We start from the raw sequence: 10,828 nt of genomic DNA, 5'->3' as shown, positions 1-10,828 counted from the left end.
CATGTTCTATTTCTTGCAGAACTATGATTACTTGTTCATGTTTTCTTGCACAACCTTATCAACTTTGTCACAACTTAGAAGATGGTAGTTCTTGTTCTAGAAGATGATTACTTGTTCAACAAGTTTTTCTTGCACAACCAACCAAATGACCATTTTACCTTTTTTGACTAAACCTGCATAAACCAAATGACCATTGATTGATTTACCTTTCTGACCCAACGTGCGTATCATTAAACCTTTATGCAGACCCATTTGACTTACAACCCGCATACCATTCCATTGGCCACTTCTAACTTTCCCTGGTTAGTTTCTTTTAGGCTGAAGCGTGTGGCTAGGGGCTTTATCACGCTACCTCACCACCACGTCACACAAGAGCTTTAAAGCCCCATCCTTTAACTTGTAGGGTGTGGTATAAAGCCCCCTTACCGCTATAGCGCCTCCCTTTAAAGCCAATCAACTTCGAAAATCTCCGACTTTGCTCGTTAACATGCTGGCGGAAGGATGATGGCGCCCCCCTTTAATAGCGGCGGTGCGGACGATGGAGCCCCCGGGGCGCTATGGAGGTTGAGGTGGCGGAGTGGCGGGGTGGCGCCCCCTACACCCACTAGCCTTAGAAAAACTAATAATGTACCTTCGTTTATTTTATTTTTTCTGACATTCCATTAGAATTTTTTCATAAATTTTCTTTAAAATGAAGTTGTATTCGAAATAGCAGTACCATTACGAACCGAGTCGGTATCAACCGAAAAACATTGTTACCAGTATCAGAACCGGTATCGGTATTCGTTTTTATAGTTTTCAATTAATATAAAATTCCGCCACAACGTGCAAACGCACAAAAGAGCTTGCAAAACTGAATCAAAATTTATGAAAGGAAAAGTTTAAGCCGAGCCCAGTTACGGCCCAGTCAACTTGAAGCCCAGTTCAAGACCTTAGTTTATATCAAATTCAACCACATCTTACATTTGGTTTGCATTTGTTAATGGGCTATACAAAATCTTCAGTCACTCTTTCCGCTTTTTAACTTTTATGTATGTCAAAATAATGTTTCATTCATATAACATATAGTTATGAACTCGAAAATAAATTAAGAAAACATAAAGTTAAATAAGAGTTAAATGTCATTTTAGTCTCTGTGGCTTGGGTCATTTTGCCAGTTTAGCCTAAAGGTTTCATTTTTCGCCTGTGGGTCCAAAAAGGTTTCACCATTGCCATTTTAGTCCACTAGGGTAACTTCAGCCATTTTTTCTGTTAACGAGAATGACAATTCTGTCATTTTATGTGGTCGAATTGCCCTTCTAGTTAACAGAATCACATATAAAATGATCGAATTGCCCTTCTTGTTAACAGAAAAAATGGATGAAGTTAACCCAGTGGACTAAAATGGCAATGGTGAAACCTTTTGGGACCCACAGACGAAAACTGAAACCTTTGGACTGAACTGGTAAAATAGCCTAAAGCACAGGGAGTCAGGGACTAAAATGGCTTTTAACTCGTTAAATAAATAAAAAAAACATGAATTTAAAATCTAAAAATAGAGTATCGTTTCGTTTTTTAAGGTTTGGTTAATTTACATAGTTATAGTAGTGTCACATACTCTATTGTATAGAAAACACAATTCAAGGACATAGTAGTGTTATTAAACAAAGGGATAATCATGCACCATAATTCACAAAGACACATCATGTTCATTGACATATTATCACTATCTTTTACATCTGTTTTTCATAGCCAAAAAACTTATTATAATAAACTATTTACTTTTTAATATTGTATTATCAAGTTTAATAAATAGGGTGTTTGTTGGAAGGATGTCACCTAAGGCCGTGGGTATGGGGCTTGGGTTGGGACGTGGCCTTTTTGGGCTTGGCTTTCAAGCCGGGCGTGGGGCGAGGGAGCAAGGTGAGTTGGCGGATTGTGATTGGCCCATTAAAAGTAGCCGTTGGGGGCTACTTTAAAAAAAAATTCCTTTATAAATACTTACCACATTTAACATTTTTCTCACACAATATCAAACACATAAAACACAATATTGCCATGAGTTCGTCAAGTTATAGTGAATCATCATCATCATCATCTGACGATGGTGCGGAAATATTTCTACAAACGATCGTGGCGGTGGTGAAAGCTATCGTGGAAGACGAAGACGATGAGGAAGAGACTCAACAACCTAAACGAAGGAGAAGGTACATCGCTCGTGAACGACACACCGCCAACGATTTGTTGGTAAGCGATTACTTCTCAGCGGAACCTAAGTATGATGAAAAAATGTTTAGGCGTCGTTTTCGTATGAGTAGAAACTTATTTTTAAGAATATCTAGAGATCTTGAGGAGAAATATGTTTGTTTCCAACAAAAACCCGATGTCACCGGGCAATTAGGATTTAGTACGTGGCAAAAGGTCACGGCCGCACTTAGGCAGTTAGCATACGGCAATAGTTCGGACATTATGGATGACTATTTAAAAATGTCTGCACGTGTAGCTAGAGAAACTCTTCACAACTTGTGTTCGTGTATTCTAGAACTTTATAGGAAAAGATATTTGAGAAAGCCCTCCTTCAGTGACATGCAACAAATATTGGAACATCACGCAGATTATCATGGGCTACCCGGGATGCTAGGTAGTTTAGATTGTATGAAATGGCCTTGGGAACTTTGTCCTACCCAATGGCAAGGCGCTCACACTAGTGGATTTCACGGGGTGCCAGCCATCATGCTTGAAGCGGTTGCGTCCCAAGATCTTTGGATATGGCATGCGTTCTTCGGTATGCCAGGTTCACATAATGATATTACCATCATAAACCACTCGCCTCTTTTCAATGATCGGGTAAATGGTATAGGACCCAATGGAAGTTTCTTTGTAAACGGGGTTGAGTACGTGTACGGGTACTACCTAGTTGATGGGATTTACCTAGAGTGGGGGGTTTTCGTAAAATCGTTCACAAGACACGGTACCACAGATCCAAAGAGATTAAAGTTTAACAGGGTCCAGATGGCAGCACGTAAAGACGTCGAGCGAGCATTCGGTGTTTTGAAGAAAAGGTGGCGAATATTGGCAATGCCTTGTCGACTATGGGACAAGGATCAGATTGGAAACGTGATGTACACATGTATCATTCTTCACAACATGATTTTGGAGGATGAAGGTAGAGCGGTCGTTACCTACTATGATGACGATGACCCCCAACCAGGTAACGTAACAGACGAAGATAAAGCGGCAAATGAATTTTTAATAAAGTCAAGGGATATACATCAGAACCTTCGAGCTGATTTGGTGGAACATGTTTCAACGATTCCTGGGTTCGAAACCTACGAAGACGACGAAGAATGACTGTTTTTTTTTATTTTGATAATTATTATGTATGTTTATGTATTTTTTTTAAAAAAATATGTATGTTTATTTTTTATTTAGTTATAAATAAAAATATATATAAAAAAAATGTTGATGTGGCTAGGCCACGCCGCCCAGCCACGCCCAACCCAAGTCCCACCATACCCCTAAAAAACTTGGCTTTGGGTTTGTAATATTCAAGATCCACGTGTCACCAAATGCCCAACTCAAGCCCCAACCCAAGCCCCACCATACCCCATGGTCTAAACGTTTTTAGAGCAAAGAAAATCAACATTAAAGGCACACATTCGAATCGGTTCGGGGTCTGAAACCGGAATTCGATCCAATCCGAAACTGATAGTGAAACTAGTGCCAATCCGCAACGCCACGTCATAGGTACAATGTCACCATTTTTTCTTCTGTTTGTTACATTTTATTTCGTTTTTGGATGTTTTACACATTTATATTTTACAACTTGATACCGGTCTTTATCATTTTGTTTGTACCCGGATCCCCAGCCGCAATGTGCGGTGGGGAAATCCTTGTTAATTATTATAATATAACTAGCGAAAACTCCCTCGTGCGATGCATTGAGAAACATGTATGCATTACAACATAAAAAGTTTATTACAATGGTATTATATTTAATTACACAACAGGTGGTCTTCCAAAGGCATATCGACACGTGTTTTACATCGATTCAAAACCATAAAAAAATTTATGAATACCAATGAACGGTCGGCGTTGGTTCATTTTGTCACGCACCTGGTACTCGGTATAGTTTACGATCTGACTCATATAGAAACTGAAAACCTAAAAAATGAATACTTGTACGCGTACCAATGTTCGTTCAATAGTTGTTCGGTTCAGTATGGCGCCAGTACAATATTGATACTCATTATAGTTTACTACATCAAAGAATATTTTATTTTGAATACAACCCCATTTACAGTAAAATTTTATATTTGAAAAAAAAATAAACATTTGTTTCGGTCGAGTCACACCGTCGTAGTGCATAATCAACATGCATTTTTATGATGATTGAATAATTTCTTCATTAAAATTATTATCCAGGTCCAGATTTCTAAAAAAACTTCAGAGATTGACAATAGATGATACCTTCACCAACGGATTTATCCAGCTAGTAGGTGTGGTGATACTCCACCATATAACGATCCTCCACATAGAGGGTATGGTAATGATCCTCTCCCAACGCCACCAACTTTACTTTTCAGGTCCGTGGCAGCCGTGGCCATGCCCACATTCTCGACGTGCAAGGCCCGTGGGTGGGGTGGGGGGGGGGCGATCCTCCACGTCCCAGCTAACACTCCACGTACCTCGCATTGGGTAGTCTAAAATCATGCGTAGTGGGCGATATTTTTTTCAAAATTTGTCACCAAACACGCCCCCTCCCCACCCTCTGGGCATTATTGGGCGTTATTGTTCAAAAAAGCCCCCTAGGCGTTTTTTAAATCACGCTTTGTGCAAAAGTGAAGGGCCAATCACATTTAATCTTCCTTTTTTTTTGCCAATAGCTTTTTTTGTTGGGTTTTTTATTTTTATTTAATTATCTACACCCTTTTAACATAATGCTCACATCCCCACTACACCCATTTTAAAAAAAACACCCAATAATGCCCCTTGCTGACTGTACTGCCACATGGCGAAAAACATCCAAGGGTAGGGGCATTATTCACCCTTATCACTACGCATGATCTAATAAATTTCTTTGCTTTGGCAAATTTCTTGCTTGCTTTTCTTGTAGTTAATACTTTGATACTATTCGAATGATAATATGTACCAGGCCATCTCTTAACAATTTAATTTTGATGTCGGATATATTATTTTGTCTTAGTAAAGAACTTATCTTCGTGTGAACACATCTAGGTGTTTAATGCATATAAAATTAGTGAAGGGGCGTAGGGATGTTCATAGGTTAGTCAATGGTTTTTAAGTTAAACTGTAAACCTAATCGTGAGTCACGATTTTTAATTGGTGGAAATCATCAACGGATATTCTTTTTATGGATTAAACATACATCAAAGTTTTATTGACTCATTGTATTAATCGGGGGAGGTGATGTGATTTTAATGTTGGTGATGTCATTGAGTAACGTGTAACTTTCGTTCCCAGTTTCTGGCTGGGTTCGTCTTTTCATATATTAAATAAATCTCCGCCGTTAAAAAATGACACGTAACGAGATAAAGTTGGTTTCCTTTTTTTTTTCACTACATTTTTATTCTATTAGGTTTTATAGGAATATATGTGTTATCAATAGAAAGTTAGAGAAAAATTGATACATTGCTTATGCTACCAAATAATGTTATTAGAGTAAACATCGCGTCTTGGTCTTTATAGTATTCGACAGTAGCCAACTTGAACATGTCAGCATTATCGGAATAGCTTTATAGGTTGTTGCGAAGGTTGTTGTAAAACCCGTTAGCTTTGTTAACCTTCACCTATCAACAAGTAGTTGGTACGATATGATTTCCGTCCAATTGTTTTGTGAAAATGTTTAGCAACGTGATTCCAAAAGAAGGTAGTTGATTGATTATTACCGATCTTGGGATTCTTGGATATATAGACCCAAGCTTGACTTAACACGATTTCTTCTTCTCGAATCCATTTTGAAGTGCCAAAATAAAATGATCTAAGAACAAATCAGACTGAAAAGGCTACATTATTAACAAATCTACTCAAATATGGATAAATATAGATTAAATCGACTAGAAACAACTAAAAGCTAAAACTGACCTTAACTGAATATTTCTAGACTGGCCACTTGAATCATATAATCTCGTTATCGAATTTGTTTTATCACATTTGGTTATTCTTGTTTAGGAAAACATACGAGATTATACTTGGAAACGCCATCTCATTCCTCAAGTCGTTCTTGCGTTCCACAAATCAAGTTGAATGTCTATGGATTGAGATTAGAAACAACATGGATACCCTAAATTAAAACCATGAAATTGGTTCCTTCATATTCCAGAAAGCTCTAGTTTTACCTCACGCCTCAATAGATTAAAAGCTCATAACTATAAGACCAAGCGTAATGGGGCGTTTTTTTTTAAAAATTTTTGCCCCAAAACGCTCTATAACGCCCATATCCCCATTACGGGGGGCGTTTTGGGGCGTTTTAAAACCAAAAAATCGTTGCCGGCGTTTAAATTAAAACGCCTAAGTGGTTTGTGTGATTGTTGACCTACCAATGACATTTACCCACATGTGCCACATGCTCTGACACCTTTTTGAAAGTTGCTGAATTTCGTTTGTATGTTGTGTGCTTTTTTTTTTTCCTTAAAAATAATATGGGCATTATGGGGCATTATACCCACTACACCACTTTTGCTATAATGCCCCCTTGCTGACTAGGACGCCACATGGCGTAAAACGCCCCATGGTGGGGGCATTATAGTGTTTAACCACTACACATGGTCTAAATAAATTAAATTAGGTTACGCCTCAGTTTTAATGTATATGCATCTCGTGCTTCACATGTCACAACCAATATTTACATAACAAATTTTCAAAAAAAAAAAAAAAATTAAATAAATATTTGATTGGTTAGTGGGAGAGAGGGGCCCACACAATACGCTCTTGCTTCTCGGCAAGATGGGTTAACCCACAAACCACCATGCCGCTAAACCAAATACCGATTTGATGTTGCCAAGAGTGAAGGGATGCAACACACCGAGGTGCCGCGAGTCACCGAACTGGTTTTACCCAATTTACACACACACCTAGATACATGCATGTTATATATGATTGAAAATTATTTATATTTTGATAAACTATGAGTTTTGATGTATAATTTTATAGGGGTAAGATCAAATAAAAAGTTTATTTTGTCTGAGTAGGATGAGAATGAATCTTAACCATTAATTTTTCAAATCAGTGGTTAAGATTAAAGTGTAGGAGAAAGAAGGAGTGCAACAGTATCTTGGTAAAATCCTATTTATGGATTTTCTCTCTCCACATGCAAGGCACATGCATATTCCACCCCCATTTTTTAAATGTTCATAACTTTTTTATACGACGTTATTTTTTTATAAAAATTTCACCATAAAATCGAGCGTCTTTTTATCTTTAATTTGAGTACCATATTGCTATATAAAATATGAAGACTAAAAAAACTCACCAAAATGTGTTGTATTTCTATGTTGTATAACATTTTTTGTGCTGTATTTTTGTACTATATTTTTGTGCTAAATTTTTTGTGCTGAATTTTTTTGTCTTCATTTTTTTTTCTCATTTTTTTGTGCTGAATTTTTTTGTACTACATTTTTTTGCTGACTTTTTTCGTGCTATATTTTTTTGTACTATATTTTTTTGTGCTATATTTTTTGTGCTATATTTTTTGTACTATATTTTTTGTGCTAGATTTTTTTGTACTAGATTTTTTGTGCTAGATTTTTTTGTACTAGATTTTTTGTGCTAGATTTTTTTGTACTAGATTTTTTTGTTGTATTATTAAAAAAAACAAAAGAGGTGCCACATGTCATTTTCACTCCTATTTATAAGGACCAAAATGCCCTTCCTTCCTACTAATTAGGAGTGTCACATGTCATCGTCACAATACTTCTTAGGCTACTTAGGCAAAATCAACTTTTTAGTGAATCCTTCCTCTAATTTTATATTCATTGTATATTATTAGATAAAATATTATCTAAATATTTAATGATTCTCAAACGAAAACTATTATACCCTAACCGTGTGCTTTTTGTTGAAAAAGAAAATAGCAACCATTGTTGAAAGAATAATAAGTATATGATACGGATGTGACCATTACCAATAAATCTGTATGGACCCATTCTTCACGCTCTATTACAATCCGAAATAAATATTTACATCTATCTCATCCAAACTCATTTCAAGAACGTGTATATTTTGACGATGATTTTTTTAGTTATTTAAATCATTATATTAAAACCTTTTAAGTTAATAATTTGGGCCCTCACATTCAGAATTTCAAATAGAGAATGCACATAATAACATTAGGGTGTAGGGAGTGGTTAAACACTTTGAGTGGCAAACTAAAAAATCAACCAATGAAAGTGTGCCATGTCAAAGTGGTAAACTATGCTCAAAATGTTGGCAATGGTTTAAACACTTAGTGAAGTGGTAAACTATTTTTTTAAAAAAAAAGAAAAAAAGTGTGATTGGTTGAGATTGGATTGGACCCCACCACACAATACCCTCTCTCTCACATCTCTCCTCTTCCCGAATCGGCATACACTCGCCGATTTTGCCCCATTTTCGGCAAATGATGTTCGGCAAACTATGTTGGCATTGGTTTGCCACTTCGATAAAGTGGTTTTACCGAAACCACACCGTATGCCCTTATTACCATTATAATAGATAGATGTGAATGTTTGAATTTGTACATAAACGCATTTACGATGGATTTCTTATATTTATGTGAGTGAGTTAGTTATATTGTAAGGATGTTATTGTTCATCTGTAAATATACGGAAACACTATTTACCCCATATAATTTTTGTAATATTTTTGAAAATGGTTATGAATGGAGGAGAGATAAAATGTAATGATAAATGTATACAAAAATATTATTTAATTAAAAATAAAAAAGAAAAAGATATGGTATTTAGTGTAACTATATGGAAAATGATAAACAATTCAATATGAATGCCCTAATAGTTAAATGATGTATAGTATAATAGTAACACTAAATTAAAATTTAAAGTAATTGCGAAAGTTCAATGACTGATCAATGTAGCAAAAGAGAAAAAGACCCGTCAAACAATTGAACACCAGAACAAGGTAAGGTTAATTATGTAGGGACTAGTGACGTTACTAAAAATAATGAGATTTTAATATTTAGTTTTGTAATAATAAACTTAGAGAGTGTTTGGGATTACGTTTTGAAGTGATTATTTGATTATTGCGTTTGAAAAACATAAATAATCTAAAAAAGTGTTTGGATGAAAAAGTGATTATCTGCCTCTAAAACGCAGTTTTGGAGAAGCATGTACCTACATGCTTTTTCAAAATGCAGTTTTGAAAACGCAAATTCTATTTTGAAAACGCATAATCTATTTTGAAAACGCAACACCAAACACCCCCTTAGTATCTTAGATAAGAATCAATATTAAACAGAGAGTCGTCATAAGTCATAACAATATGATTAATAAATACATAATACATAGGGATTGTTTGGCAACTTCTAATTCGGAAAAAAAACTTAACTCCGTTAAGCTATATTTAACACAGACTATTATCTGTCACACCCTGGCTTTGCGGAAGCGTGGTTAATTTTGGTGTGACTTCTTAATACCATAGCTTAATCATAACAAGCTATATGAAATAAAAACCATGCAAGATCATCCATTTAATTAAGTTTTAAAAATCAAATATAATAACATTGTCTCAACGGAAACACATCCTAACAACATAACATAAAATATTGTTTGAATGACATAAACAACCACATGAATGAAACGCAGTTTAAGATTTGTGACTCGTCCAGGAAAAAGTCACATTTCCTAAACCGGGATGACCTCGGAACCCAAATGCAGCGGGAAAACACAACATACCGCGCCAGATCCTTTAATTTCCTGAAATACATGTAACAGGGCGTATTTAGGTCCCACTTTATGGTAACTTGCGTGAGCTAGTGATGGATGAAGCTCACAAATCGCGCTACTCGGTACATCCAGGGTCGGATAAAATGCACCACGGCATTAGAACTACTTATTGGTGGCCTAGCATGAAGGCCCACATCGCTACCTACGTTAGCAAATGCTTGACCTGTGCAAGAGTCAAGGCAGAGTATCAGAAACCAGCGGGCCTATTCCAACAACCAAAGATACCACAATGGAAATGGGAGGAAATTTCCATGGATTTTGTTACAGGCCTACCTAGATCCCAGCGTGGGAACGATACTATTTGGGTAATCGTGGATCGACTCACCAAGTCTGCACACTTCTTGGCAATTAAAGAAACAGACAAGTTTTCCACACTAGCAGACATATACTTGAAGGAAGTAGTCTCAAGGCACGAGGTGCCCACCTCTATCATTTCGGATCGCGATGCACGATTCACTTCAGAGCTATGGCAAGCGATGCACAAATCATTCGGCTCTCGATTAGATATGAGCACGGCGTATCACCCTCAGACGGATGGGCAGTCTGAGCGCACGATTCAGACACTAGAAGAAATGCTTCGGGCATGTGTCATTGATTTCGGCAACAGCTGGGAAAAGCATCTCCCTTTGGTGGAGTCCTCATACAATAACAGTTATCACACCAACATTCAAGCCGCTCCATTCGAGGCATTGTACGGGCGTAAATGCCCGTCACCTCTCTGTTGGGCAGAGGTGGGGGATAGTCAAATCACGGGTCCAGAACGTATAGTGGACACCATGGAAAAGATTGCACAGATAAGGCAACGCATGGCGGCAGCACGCGACCGTCAGAAAAGCTACGCGGATAAGCGTAGGAAGCCATTGGAATTTCAGGTCGGGGACCGGGTTTTA

The sequence above is a fragment of the Helianthus annuus genome, chromosome 13, assembly GCF_002127325.2.
Source record: "Helianthus annuus cultivar XRQ/B chromosome 13, HanXRQr2.0-SUNRISE, whole genome shotgun sequence".
Lineage (NCBI taxonomy): Eukaryota > Viridiplantae > Streptophyta > Magnoliopsida > Asterales > Asteraceae > Helianthus > Helianthus annuus.
The sequence above is the reverse complement of the archived record's forward strand: the minus strand, read 5'-3'. Positions refer to the sequence as shown.